Source organism: Bidens hawaiensis, unplaced genomic scaffold (genome assembly GCF_021521415.1).
Source record: "Bidens hawaiensis isolate Kalapana, Puna unplaced genomic scaffold, B.hawaiensis_p1.1 tig00047521_1, whole genome shotgun sequence".
Classification (NCBI taxonomy): domain Eukaryota; kingdom Viridiplantae; phylum Streptophyta; class Magnoliopsida; order Asterales; family Asteraceae; genus Bidens; species Bidens hawaiensis.
Window position 1 is genome coordinate 63,159 of NW_027498497.1, and position 15,163 is coordinate 78,321.

The following is a 15,163-nucleotide window of genomic DNA, read 5'->3' on the forward strand; positions in this document are numbered from 1 at the left end:
AATTACTCTATAGTCGGAACCATTCAAACCCACATCGGGATTCACAATTGTTAGAGTAGAGTTTTCGTTCAAAAACCTTTTGAAACGAAAAATGTCGGGTTTGAAAACTGTAGCTTGCATTCTATTCTCCTGTCATGAAATAATAATATAATAAAACAAAAGCATGTGTAAATAATTCATGAAAAAAGTAGTAATTTTTAAAGAGAAAGAAACATATAAAATCATTTAAAACTTACATATTGATCTATGAGGACCATTTCCATTAAGAAGTCTTCATTGGCATTTTTGTTATCCTTGACGCTCCATACTCTCAAAACTCTAACCTTAACTGTCGACGGAGATGTTTTGTGAACACCAATTTTGTTCAACATTGTAAAGTTTTAAACCTCCATTGTAATCTGCTTTAAATCAAATGATAGAAGACTTTAGTGAAATAATATGTTTAAATATTGAAATTATAAATAACAGTTGAAAAACTTACTTGGTAAAAGCTTCAAGTGCATAAGATTGCTATGAATGTGGATGGAGAATGCATATACAATTGGGCGTTATATAGTACATACGGAGATGTTTAATTTTGTTAAACATCGTAATTTTAGGAACTTCCTTTTTAATTAAATAATAAATACAAAAAATTTGTTATTAAATATAATATAAGCCTATAAATAAATACCCTATAAATAAAGAATATAATTTTGTCTCAAAATACCGAGCTTGATTTTGGGAACTACAAAAAACAAGTAATGCAGAAAATTAAACATTAACAATCCTAAATATAGTTATTCTAAATATAGTTGAGGTAGTTGAAATTGATCTGTTGTTAATATTAATAATACAAATATAGTTTGTATGTTTAGTAGCTAGAACTTGTGCTAGTTTTGATCTGCGCTTATGTTTTGTCTATTGACATTGGGCTACAGATAATTAATAATACAAATATAGTTTGTATGTTTATTAGCAGAAATTAAGCATTAACTATCCTAAATATAGTATATCGAAAATTTAAGCATCTTAATTAGTAAATTGAATAATTTTAATTGTAGTCAAACAATAAGTTTAATTTGGCCATGAATAACTTTAATTGCAGGAGCATCCTAAGTAGTAAATAATTTATATTGCTAAGAATAAGAATAATAACAAATAACAATAACAAATCAACAATAATACGAGACAACAATATATTGCTAACCCTCGTAACTCATGTCATCTATGTCAAGTCGCATATCCCGGTGTTGAGCAAAGAAACACATTGCTAACCACAAGTTCATCTCAAAACGCCCTACCGTTTATAACTGGAGAGTTAAAAAATAAATGATGTATTAGAGTAATTTCCAGAAACAATATAATAAAAAAAAGTCATTCAATTTCCAGAAATATATCCTAGATCAGTAAGCTAAACTCATTCAATTTCCAGAAATATATCCTAGATCAGTAAGCTAGATCAGTAGATCAGTAAGCTAAACTTATACTGAAAACAATATAATCGCATAAGCTAAACTCATTCAATTTCCAGAAATATATCCTAGATCAGTTTATATGTGCCTTGCTAAGTCATTCAATTTCCAGAAAGTTTAATATTAAAAAACATAAGCTAAAACAAAAAAACCAAAAATAGATATCTTCAGCTTCAATATACAGTGCTTATAGATATCTTCAGCTTCAATGTACAGTACATATAGAATACATCTATTCAACGTAACAACTTACCAGCGTAACAACTTACCCTGAAATCAATGGATTAATCAGGGTGTTGGCTTCTAAAATCAACAAAGGATTCTGATGGTTTTGGCTTGTCGCAGACATTAGGGTTGAGAAGATGAAAGATGATTCCAAGGGTCAAAGAAATCAACGATGAATCAATGAACAGGAGGGTTTACGGCGATAAAGAAATTAGGGTTGAGAGAATGAAAACTGATGATGTAAAATGGGTATTCGGTTATCGCGTTATACGGACGGGTCACGTGTGTTTTTAATTTAGTGGATTAAAAATAATGGTGAATATGTGGAAATTATTGATATGGAAATGTGATTACATGGAGTCATATGTGGATAGGCTAGAATAAAGACATGTAAAGAAAATCATCTTGTTTGAATATATTAGTAAGATGGGGACTCTGAAGGTGATGTTAATTCATTAGGGAGAGTGAAGAAGATGACATGCATTAGAGGATAGGAGATTTAAACATTTAAACCATCTATTATACCATCAACTTCTAACAATTTCGATACGTACCTCTTTCAATTTATATATCGTAGGTCACATGTTCGAGACATGGTTGCTGCAAAAGCTATGTTAAACCCTAGATCTGAGATCTATCAATATCCGGATCTAGTTCACACGATTCGCCTGGTTTCGGTTCAACTGTCGACCCGGTTTAACAGTCATACGCCACATCATCGAGAATTAACAAGTCACATGCCACGTCATGCGCCAACGGAGTTAACTATTTTTAGACTGAGATTGTTAATAGTAACAAAACTGAAAGTCGGGATTACCACTGGTTAAAATGATAGTTGATATTATTATTAGCCAATGGTTAATAATTTGGATTAATAGAATCCAATTTTCCTTTTTTTCCTTTTCTTTTTTTTTTTTGGGAGTACACGCACATATTAACAGCATTAACTTACAAGCTAACAAGGAGATAATAGACGTGAAAAATATGTGTGCGATCGTCTACTCGTTTGAAGATGAGTGTTACGTCTTTCGTTTCGTCACAGAGAAGCTTCCAATCTTGTTTTTAATTGTCTCTTAATTTTTTTAGTGGATGCCTTCTGAGTAAACGATACACGTTTGCAGTCAGTTAAAATAATAAAAGATTTCCATATTGCAGGGGAAATAAGAATACAGAAAAAAAAAAGTGTCTGCTTATTACCAAACATCATATTACAGAAACAAAGCCATACAAGTGATGATGATGTATATCGTCTATGAAAGCCGACCAAAATACAAGTGTTTGATCAACATAGATAAAATGCTAACACTACTCGCGATACAATGTATACCGTATCCGAGTCCCATTTAAGCCTGAAATTTGATGCAAAGCAAACAATTATAATCCAAAAAAATGAGCATTTTTAGCCATGAAAACTGAATCAGGGTAAATTACCTTGTTAGCAATGTTGTTGGAAAGCCAATCGAGTCCCTCGTATAGACCTTCCCCAGAGGTGGCACATGTGCTCTGGATATACCTGAAACATGGTATTTAAATCATCAGTTTCAAATTCAACTCACCGTGTCAGAAGTTGGCCTTAATTGTTTGATTTAAACAAAATTTACCAGTGTCGCTGTCGGAGAGAATGCAGACCAAGTTTGTCGGTGATCTCAGCAGCATTCATTGCATTTGGAAGATCTTGTTTGTTGGCAAAGACAAGTAACACTGCATCTCTTAGTTCATCCTGTGATACCATCACATACATTAATTAATAATAAAGAAACAAATTTCGGCAAATTAATTGGCTAGAAAAGTTGACCTCATTAAGCATCCTGTGTAGCTCGTCTCTGGCCTCAACCACACGATCACGATCATTGCTGTCAACCACAAAGATAAGACCTTGTGTGTTCTGGAAGTAGTGCCTTCACAAGGGTCGAATCTGGAAACAACAAAATCAGCATTTGATTTCGTACATCTTTTCTATGATTCGATTATGCAAGCCAAAGGATTAATATTTAACTATTTATATAGTAATTGATGACAGCATTACCTTGTCTTGACCACCAACATCCCAAACAGTAAAGCTGATGTTTTTGTATTCAACGGTTTCAACATTGAATCCTGCAAATTTGTAAGTTCAAGAACGTTAGACAAAAGTTAGGCCCGTAGATTTCTATGAAATTTCAAATTGCTAATCATGACTAATGACAGGTCTGTAATTTTCCTTTAAAAAATTCAAAGCTCAGGTAATGTAATGACCAATGAGATTTTCAAGACGGTAAAACTTGATATCAAAGCAATACTCAAATGTATACAATAACAATCTATATCTTTGAATAATACGATTTAAGAAGTGTTTACTATTTAGTTTGAACTTGTAATAATAACAAGATACTAGATAACCCAATTTGAAGATCAAAATGGTGGTATAAAATGTGGTTTTGGAAAATGAAATATGATATTGGTTAAAAAACAGAATAGATTAAAAAAGTGAGTGTTTTAAGTTATAGATTTGCATCCGTTACTGACCAAAATAACAATTCAGTGAAATGTGGAAGCAACTTTACACTTTACTAGCCAGATGCCCGCGCGATGCAGCGGTGTAAGCGCAAACGCAACCGATGTTAGTACGTTTGTAACCTCACAATGGTACGTGCGTAACCCGACGGTGGTATGCATTTAACGTGGCATCGGTGCTAGGAAGCGCCCCACATAATGCCTGTACGCAACCAACCCGGTATGTATAAACAATGTCATCCGCGTAACTGATGCTTGAACGCGCGTAACTTGTGGCGACAATCAAGAAACTAAGATGAAATGTACAGTAATTTCAAATAAACTACTTTTTAACCCAATCCGTTTTGACGGACCTGTTCCGACCCAAAAACGTTTTAACCCGAAGCCCGTTTTAACATGAACCCTTTCGATCTAAACCCATCCCGACATGAACTAAATTAACCCTTTGTTGTATTAAATTGTTCTAACCCTAACCCTTTTCGACACCATTAGCCGAACATGCCTGACCTGTTGCCGGTAATAACCGGTAATCATTTAACATGTTAGTCTTTTAAAAATAAATAAACTATAGCAATATCATACTCAAATTAAAGAGAATAGAATGCTCGTTTTTATGGTGTAATTTTTTAGAAAAAAATATTAACATGTGAAAAAGTTATGGCGGTTAAAAAGTCGCGGGTGGTTGGTTTAGAATGAGGGGGGAAATGTGTAACTGCTTTATAAATTAACAAAACTTGATTGAAGTTAAAGGATCATTATTGTAAAATATTTTTGAATGAGCAAAGACTATTTTACTCCTACATTCTTAAAATTTTATGCATTGTTGCTTGTGCAATATGCAACAAGAGTGGTACCTCTTAAAATTTAAGAGGTCCCTCACTCCTATATTATATACAATATAGATATAGATATAGATATAGACATAGATAATAAGGCATGATAGAAATTTCAAACAAAAACATTACCAGACTTAGTTAAGCTAGCCAAATGAACCACATTAATACACTTTTCAAGAAAGATATTAGTTTTTCTGATACCCAAAAACAAAACCTACTGCCTTTTCCAGATTGGTAATTTAAGACTAGCAAGGCAGCACGCTAGCAAACTCATGAGAGACTCATGGAGGCATATGCTTATCTACAACTCTGTATATTATTTTAATATTATTATTATTATGTGAAGACGATGCTAATCACCTAGCATAAAAGTATGTGTGTAAAAGGAAAGGGGGAAGAAAATTCAAATACAGAATTAGTTTTGTTAACAATGAAGCATACCAATAGTAGGGATAGTGGTAACAATTTCCCCCAACTTAAGCTTGTACAAAATTGTGGTTTTACCAGCTGCATCCAAACCAATCATCAGAATTCGCATCTCCTTCTTAGCAAACAAGCGACTGAACAGCTTGGTGAAAGACAGCCCCATTGTTGTATCTAGCATATAAAAAGACCGGTAAGTGTTCAAACTTCATAGTGATTTATTTAATCACGCTTAGAGAAGTAAACTAAAACCGTCATACCAAAAAATCTTATTTTCATAATTTCATTGAAGCTGTCTGTATACATGACCGAAAATATTTGATAGAAATGAAAAGATGAGCCAAATGCAATATCCAACACATGCGGCCTCCGTTAATTCAATAAAGAAAACAAAAGCTTGATCATCCTTTTGTAACATCCATGCACTCATACCATGTTATACTAAACTATATGCATGTGTTTTCTATACATGGATGCATACTTAGGAATACAATCACCATGTGTTGCTTATGATGTAAGTACAAACAGATGATGTGTGAAAATGTATAATATAAATAAAGAACGAATCACAATTAAGCTTTAAATTTATAAAAACGAAATTCCTATAGAAACCACACAAAATCGGCAAGTGTACCGATCATAAATAGTATAGCATCAAGGAAGTCCGGATGTCGAACGCAAAGACACGTGAAAACGTTTTTAATTACGAAACTCTAATTAAGACTTACCAAAATAATATTTATTTGATTTTTAAGATTTTATTTAACTACTTAACTTAATTAAAAGAAAACTGTTAACAAAATAATTTAAGAAAACTTTGATTTAAATTCAATAAATAAAAACGTCTACCTAGGAATGAATCATGTTGAAAGAAATAACAAGACAACGGATTGAAAATATTCAAGACACCGGTTATAAAAGATGACACAACCAAAACTTGTTTAAGAAAGTCAAATTACCTCTCAGTCTCTCTAACAATCTCTAACTTATTTTAGTTGATTTTAAAGAACAAACCGGACAAACAATTATTAACGTGTTCAAATGACGACTCACTTCTCGGTCTCACCGACACACTATCCTAATGGAGACGAATACTACGCAACCAAGGATAGAGGAACAATTTAACACAACCCAAATTAAACCAACTAATTGCACGTAAACACTCAAACTTGACAAGACAAAACCCGCTCTCGCGCGGTCTTAATTCTAACAAGTAAAAGCAACGAGACAATATTACTTCTTATCACCTCTCGGTCTCAAAGAAGGTGTATTCTAACTGATTTCATATGATATATTACCCACTTATCCCTACGGTTGATCACCCCGCAAATAAACCCAAAACACCAAGTAAAGAGCTTAACACGCAATCAATTAACCAAAACCGATTCAATTAACGAATGCAAGAGGATTATAAGTAATTACAAACAAAACACGGCCATCACACACAATCTAATTCATGGTTTAGTTAAACTTTACATCAATAATTTAAGTCTTGAACATTAACAATCCATTAAACAAGTTAAAACCACTCAACAATCATCTATCCTAGGTAGAACAAACTAGTTTAGCCACTCATCACTTTTGGACAGCCACAAACACTTAATAAAAACACCATAAACATCATCATAAACATTATAAAACTCAATCAAATTCCAAACTTAATCAATAACAAGTCTAACAATCAAACAATTGCAAAACAATTCAATTAAAAAGACCAAATCAATCAAAGTTAGGGTTTTGAAAGATAAACCAAGTTTAGATATGTATACTAAGCAATATGGCTGAGATTTTTGGATGTTTTGAGTCCCTAGCAGCTGCCCAAGACTCCTTTCTTTCCCCAGCCGTCCAAGACACCAGCCGCAGCCTCCTTCTTCTTTTTTTTCTTCTTTCTTGGCCGGCGGCAGCAAGAGTTCCGATCGGAACTTAGGGTAAGGGTGTTAGGGTTTTTGATTTCGGGTCTTGTGGATAATGAATGGCTGATTCCATCTGATATTAACTTAATATAATATATTATAAGGCTTTTAATTAATGGGCTTGGACCGGGCCTTGCTTAAACTTTGAAACTTTGACCAAAAAGACCCCTAAACTCTTCCAAATTGCCTCTTTTTTCACCATCTTCTATAAACCTACAAATAAATATTCAACTTTGTAAAATTAATCATAAACAAACCATAACACTTAATAATTAAACTAAAAACGATTAAAACATGATAAAAATGCTACGGAAAGTCAATGTGTTTTACAACACATCAAACATCCCCTCACTTAAGCCTTTTTCGTCCCTGAAAAAATCTAATGCAGTTGGATCAGAATCGGAAAATCAAAGTTAAATCAAACATATAGGTTAGATTTTAAAGCTCAGAAAAACGCAAAAACCGCGATCATCGATATTGTTGTCCACCTAAACCCATGCCTTAATCTTTACCGAGACAAATAAGATCCGACAATATTACTCAGTGGTTTACACAATTAAGACCCGCTTATTTTCTGCTTTTACCGGACCAGACCACCCCAACTTGATTTAAACCTCAAAGTTAGCAGAATTAAAACTTTGTTGCTCAATATTTATGAATAGTTAAGACGATCAAGGGTATTGTTTATCCACCTAAGCTTAAGCATCAAAGTCTACCAAGCAGCCATTAGATATGATTAAGGTTCAATTATTTATAGCCAGTGCTCCCCACAACATGACATACCCCCGTTATCAAGCAATACCCCAAATCTATAACCATAGGTGAGTATGCAAAATTTTATCTGTAGGGCTTACATGTAGCGTGTCCCTTGTGGTCCGTTTCTTAATGGTAATGAGACGCGAGCAAGGGGACCCCACATGACTAACAGCGTGGATGATCAAGTCTGTAGTGTATTTGTACTTTCGTACTGTTTGATCATGTTTATAGACTTATACGGGTTTGCTCTTTGGCTTTATTTTAAATATACACAACCCCACTTAGGAATTGTGAATACCCAGCTAAATATATTGCATGCAGACCCATGGTCTCCGGACCCGAAGCATCCCATCAATACAGGATTTAAGGTTATAAAACCATACGCCGATGAGGTGTAAAACACTAAACTATCATTTTAAGATTTATATCACAAGCTACACGGCATACTCTAACGTTAAACCTACCCAAGCATCATATGATAACGTATTCAGATTTTTAAAACTCATGATATTTCAAATTTTTCATACCAAAATTTGAGGCTTGAGTATGGCCCGACCTTTCATTGCTTATTTTCCACGGACAAAACGCTTTACCCACAAAAGATTTCCGTTTAACCGTTTTATCAAATTTTCTCTTTCATTTTCAAGGATGAGCCTACCGGCACATCCCAAGTTAAGTGCGTTTTCTTTAATTTATCTCATATTATTAGTAGTTTGAAAAACCGATTTCCGATAAATATCATCATCTCCGACTTTAACGCAAAAGAAACTAAAAACAAGGGACATTTTTTCTTTAAAGCTCATTTATTTATTTATTTATTTTTATATAAATTTTTAAATATTAACTCTCAAAATTTTCAATATCCTTTATTTTTCTTAAAAATGAAAACGTCAGTTCCCCATCCCCACACTTAAATTTCACATTGTCCTCAATGTGAGACAAGGAAAAGACAAAACTAAACATATAGAAAAATAAAGTGGAACAGACTCCCCTGATATATGTGATCATGCAAGTGTGCGGTGAATCATGTTCCTCGCCCTCCTATTCGAACGCAGGCTTAAAACTCCAGTGCTCTCTATCAAGCTATCACTAACGAACGAAAGCGACAATCCTTAAGCATATTGCATCCCTACACTTGTTTAAAACTCCAGCTCATTAACCCTCATCAACCAACCAAGGAATAACATGCAAGTAAGAGAAGAAACACCCAGCAAAACTCGGAAATAAACATAAAAATGAAAATAGAACAATAAGGAAAGATATTACCGGGTTTGCCTCCCGGGAAGCGCTAAGTTTATTGAATAGTCTTCAGCTGGACTCGCTCCCGAAACCTCAATCAGGAGGCTTCTCCTTTATCCTCTTCCCATCGATGCTCCTTAACACTCTCCTCTTACAATCGGTCGGGAAGAAACCAACTGCACAACTCTCATGGGCCCAAACATACAACGTGAACTTGGCCCACCAACTCGTAGACTCCCCCAAAAATGATTCCTTGAAGTGAAACGGGAGTGACGAACTCTTCTGCACACCATGATCTCTAAGCTTAGATATCCTCCTTATTCTTTTAGCCAACCTTCTAAACCTCGACACTTCCCGAATGGAGATTGAGTACGGTTCATGTTTTGGTTTTTCACATTCAAAGTGCAATGGTGGAGAGACTGATTCACCAACCACCTCATGGCTCTCCTCACAAGGCTCATTCTTGATCCCCGCACTTGGCTCGTTATACAATAGATCCTCAAGCAACTTCAAATCACCAAGCGGGTCAAACTCTCCTTCATCTATCATGGTAAAATCCATAGACTCTTCGCCAAACTCACCCATGAACTCGTCCTCCCAAGAGGGAACATACTCCTCTACTCTTTGCTCCTCCATTCCGGTATCTTCAATCTCGCTCAGGGTTTCAAACCAAGGTGGATTCAAAGGAGGAACATATTCCAAATCATTTCTAATGGCAAACAATTCATCATCCATTGTTTCCTCCAATTCTGGGGTGGGCTCTAATATATTGCCTGACAAGTCCATAAACCCTAAGAAGTTCCCCATTTGATCATATGCAAATCGGTATGGAGGAGGCTTTGCCAAAAGTGATTCCCATGGAGCTTTTCGTGCTTCGACTTCTATAGTTCTCCTCTCATAAGCATCATGCACCCAGTGATCTCCGCCACACACTTTGCACCATGGCGTTCCAACGTGTCATCCGGACATATTTCCTTTAAAGAACACTCAAAAGAGAAGGATCACGGGCACCAGATAAAAACGGAATAGAATACTTAAAATAAAACTAAACTAAAACTAAACTACAAAAGGCAAGTCTCTACTCGAGTCGTTCTCAATACGCTTCTAACCGTGTCCCCGGCAACGGCGCCAAAAACTTGATGTGTGAAAATGTATAATATAAATAAAGAACGAATCACAATTAAGCTTTAAATTTATAAAAACGAAATTCCTATAGAAACCACACAAAATCGGCAAGTGTACCGATCATAAATAGTATAGCATCAAGGAAGTCCGGATGTCGAACGCAAAGACACGTGAAAACGTTTTTAATTACGAAACTCTAATTAAGACTTACCAAAATAATATTTATTAGATTTTTAAGATTTTATTTAACTACTTAACTTAATTAAAAGAAAACTGTTAACAAAATACTTTAAGAAAACTTTGATTTAAATTCAATGAATAAAAACGTCTACCTAGGAATGAATCATGTTGAAAGAAATAACAAGACAACGGATTGAAAATATTCAAGACACCGGTTATAAAAGATGACACAACCAAAACTTGTTTAAGAAAGTCAAATTACCTCTCAGTCTCTCTAACAATTTCTAACTTATTTTAGTTGATTTTAAAGAACAAACCGGACAAACAATTATTAACGTGTTCAAATGACGACTCACTTCTCGGTCTCACCGACACACTATCCTAATGGAGACGAATACTACGCAACCAAGGATAGAGGAACAATTTAACAAAACCCAAATTAAACCAACTAATTGCACGTAAACACTCAAACTTGACAAGACAAAACCCGCTCTCGCGCGGTCTTAATTCTAACAAGTAAAAGCAACGAGACAATATTACTTCTTATCACCTCTCGGTCTCAAAGAAGGTGTATTCTAACTGATTTCATATGATATATTACCCACTTATCCCTACGGTTGATCACCCCGCAAATAAACCCAAAACACCAAGTAAAGAGCTTAACACGCAATCAATTAACCAAAACCGATTCAATTAACGAATGCAAGAGGATTATAAGTAATTACAAACAAAACACGGCCATCACACACTATCTAATTCATGGTTTAGTTAAACTTTACATCAATAATTTAAGTCTTGAACATTAACAATTCATTAAACAAGTTAAAACCACTCAACAATCATCTATCCTAGGTAGAACAAACTAGTTTAGCCACTCATCACTTTTGGACAGCCATAAACACTTAATAAAAACACCATAAACATCATCATAAACATTATAAAACTCAATCAAATTCCAAACTTAATTAATAACAAGTCTAACAATCAAACAATTGCAAAACAATTCAATTAAAAAGACCAAATCAATCAAAGTTAGGGTTTTGAAAGATAAACCAAGTTTAGAGATGTATACTAAGCAATATGTCTGAGATTTTTGGATGTTTTGAGTCCCTAGCAGCTACCCAAGACTCCTTTCTTTCCCCAGCCGTCCAAGACTCCTTTCTTTCCCTAGCCGTCCAAGACACCAGCCGCAGCCTCCTTCTTCTTTTTTTTTCTTCTTTCTTGGCCGGCGGCAGCAAGAGTTCCGATCGGAACTTAGGGTAAGGGTGTTAGGGTTTTTGATTTCGGGTCTTGTGGATAATGAATGGTTGATTCCATCTGATATTAACTTAATATAATATATTATAAGGCTTTTAATTAATGGGCTTGGACCGGACCTTGCTTAAACTTTGTCACTTTGACCAAAAAGATCCCTAAACTCTTCCAAATTGCCTCTTTTTTCACCATATTCTATAAACCTACAAATAAATATTCAACTTTGTAAAATCAATCATAAACAAACCATAACACTTAATAATTAAACTAAAAACGATTAAAACATGATAAAAATGCTACGGAAAGTCAATGTGTTTTACAACACATCAACAGATTTTAGCCATTTGCATCTTAAATTAATAACTAAAAGAGGCAACAAAAAGCACACTTGTGGACTTTAAAGTCATGGAAGTACAACAATCAAATATGTAAAATTTGAAACTAAAGCCCTACAGATTTTAGTGTTTAATATTAGTACATTAAGTCTTAATCGGTTCCTAGTTGCTACAATTGTTAGTGTTTTGCAAGTTGCAAAAGGTTAATTTGTTAATGGTAGGAGAGTATACTGAATTGGTAGTGTTAAATTGCTATATATAAATTCTGCATGATATTAAAATTACCAATATCCCACCATGATAACCTATATCTCAAATATCGGTCCTTGACCAATATCCGATTTTTTACAGCATTAACTGCATATATGCATGACAGACTCCCTCTTTGTTCAATCACATCTCATAATCTCATATACTTGAAATCCCGTGGCACAAAAACCCTATGTTTTACCTCAAACTTACATTCATGTGTGCAATTTCATCCCCAATCTACTCAAAAGTCAAAAGCTTAAATCATTTTGAGTATTTGAGAACATTAAGAACAAAAAGCAATTCTTTACTTCAAACTCAAACTGCATGTATCGTTACAACACCGATTCAAATGAAAACACAGATTTACAAACTTATTATAGTTAAGAAAAGTCACTTAGAAATTTTGAGTGAAAAAATGTAGCTTAACGATTGAAGGTGTGCAAAGGAGCAGAGCTACTCGAGATCAGATGATAAAAAGCTCGAAACGAGCAGAGCTTTTTCGAGCCTGAGCCTCAAATAAAGGTCACCGATCCTGAGCTGGAGCCTTGTGTATTTTTAAGTTTTACCTACTTTAGACTTTATGTATTAATTAATAATTTGAGACTGCACAGCCGAGCCGAGCCGAGCCATTAAGGTACTACACACACGAGCTCTAGCCGAAGTCAGGCTAGTTTAAGGTTCTTGTCAATACATATAATAAATCAATTAAAAGCATATATAAATTAAACAATAAATAATAGGCTAAAGTTAAAAAGGACTCACGAAGCAAGCTCAAGCTTTCCGATCGTTTTTGATACAAACAAACGCCTAAACGGCAATCAAATAACCTAAATCACACACAGAGAAAATGAACTTGTAACAGAGATACGAGCTTAATCAATGAGTAAGAAAACCTATCCGATTGACGGTTAATCGATCTGAACTAAAACTAGATGTTCATATTATGTATACACACACAGATGCAGATATATGCGAGACTTACGATCGCCGACAACCGGAAAGGTGGCGTGGACTCTTTGGAATCAGGAGCCGTCGATCACCAGCAGGCCATCAAATGAACAAGGTCTTATTATTATATATATATATAAGCCAGATATTCCATATACTTTTCACTGATGTACTAGTGACCCCTTAAATCTTTCAGTTTATTACAGTAACTACATTATTGGTGGACTCATTTGTTTACCTACAATGTGAATCGTTAATTCATCATACAAGTCTAGTCTGGAGGCATTAAAAATGTTTTTTTTTTTCTTATTTGTTTTTTGAAAATAATAAGTAACTTTTGAAAAGCTTCAATTTAAAGTTTTTAAAGAAGCTTTGCCAAACACATTTTGCTTTTCAACAAGCAAGTAAGCAAGTTTTAAAAGATCACCCAATGGACATGGGGCAAATAAGCAAGTTATAGCGTTTTTAAGTTTTAATCACTCCATTTTCATCATATATAATGCTTTTGTCATACATGTATCACATTATTTTGTGTAACACTTGTTTGGAGAGTGCTATCCTCTTTTTATTGTTTTTGTAGGTGTGAAGCGGTTACAAGAGATTACGATGGACATGGGACAGAACTAAAAAACTCAACGGGAAAAGAAAGGCATGATTTGTGTGATTGATGAGCCAAATTACAAATGCTTTTTTATGATCCATTGCTTTTTACAAGAAAGTGAGTTCACATATATATATATATATATATATATATATATATATATATAAAAGGATTTAAATAAATATTTGTGTATTAAAAAAAAGGAAGAGCAAATTGTCATTTTTGTCACTGTGGTTTGGTCAACTACACGACGTTAGTGAAACAGGAAGCTTTTTTTTAAACGTCTGGGCCCTTGATTTTCCAAACCTTGCCATTTTCGTCTATTTCACTAACTCCGTTTATTTTTTAACGTTAAGTCAAGGGTATTTCTGTCCTTATATCTATTTGTATGAAAATGACATTTGTGATCAAACCTTATGGACGATTTTATAATGTGAAATTTTCATTCATTCTTTAACCAATTTAACATCATTTTTTTAATAATAACTTATAAAATGTCTATTTTACTCATATTTCTATTAAAAATATAAAATTTCTTATTTAGCTATTTCTTAACTATTTTTTTCTTTACTAACTTTCGGGTTTTGATGATTTGTTTAAGTCCATATGCAACAAGATATCTAAAAAATGGCATTCCAAACAATCTCAAAACACAATAACCGAACTCGTTCCAAACCAAGCATGTCCATGTTTGAAATCTAATCCGATCGAAAACTTTAACCGAACCAACAAATCAAAAAGCCGACACTTACTTGGTGCTTTTGTCATTCATTTGGATTGAAAGACAGGATCGGTCGTAGTAGATAAGCATGATTATTTTTATGAACTTAACTATCCTCAAGGAAATAACAGTTTTGCAACTATAATAATTATCAAATAGAACAAAATTTTGATTTTTCAAAATGAGCAAAGGTCAAACCCATAAAACATTGGGTTACAAACTTATAAGTTGTAAATTAAAGATCAATCTCATAGACTAAACTAAGGGACTGTTTGACAAGTGCTGAGTTATTAAGTGCTGAACTAGTAAAAGGTCTGAATTAATAGGAGACCATGAACCAGTAAGTATGAACCAGCAAGTGTTGTTTCGTTGGACCCCTAGTTGATTGTGTAGAATGACTTTTTTACC

At 34.1% G+C, this 15,163-nt stretch overlaps 1 pseudogene across 1 annotated transcript; it reads right to left on the reverse strand.

Moving 5' to 3' along the window:
• Positions 1 to 2,837: 2,837 nt before the first annotated feature.
• Positions 2,838 to 13,531, reverse strand: LOC143597055 (ADP-ribosylation factor 2-like; annotated as a pseudogene). Its single transcript, XR_013146826.1, has 7 exons — positions 13,468 to 13,531; positions 5,450 to 5,605; positions 3,706 to 3,776; positions 3,475 to 3,594; positions 3,281 to 3,399; positions 3,111 to 3,192; positions 2,838 to 3,028 (listed from the first exon to the last, which is right to left on the reverse strand). The product of XR_013146826.1 is annotated as an ADP-ribosylation factor 2-like (transcript).
• Positions 13,532 to 15,163: the final 1,632 nt, after the last annotated feature.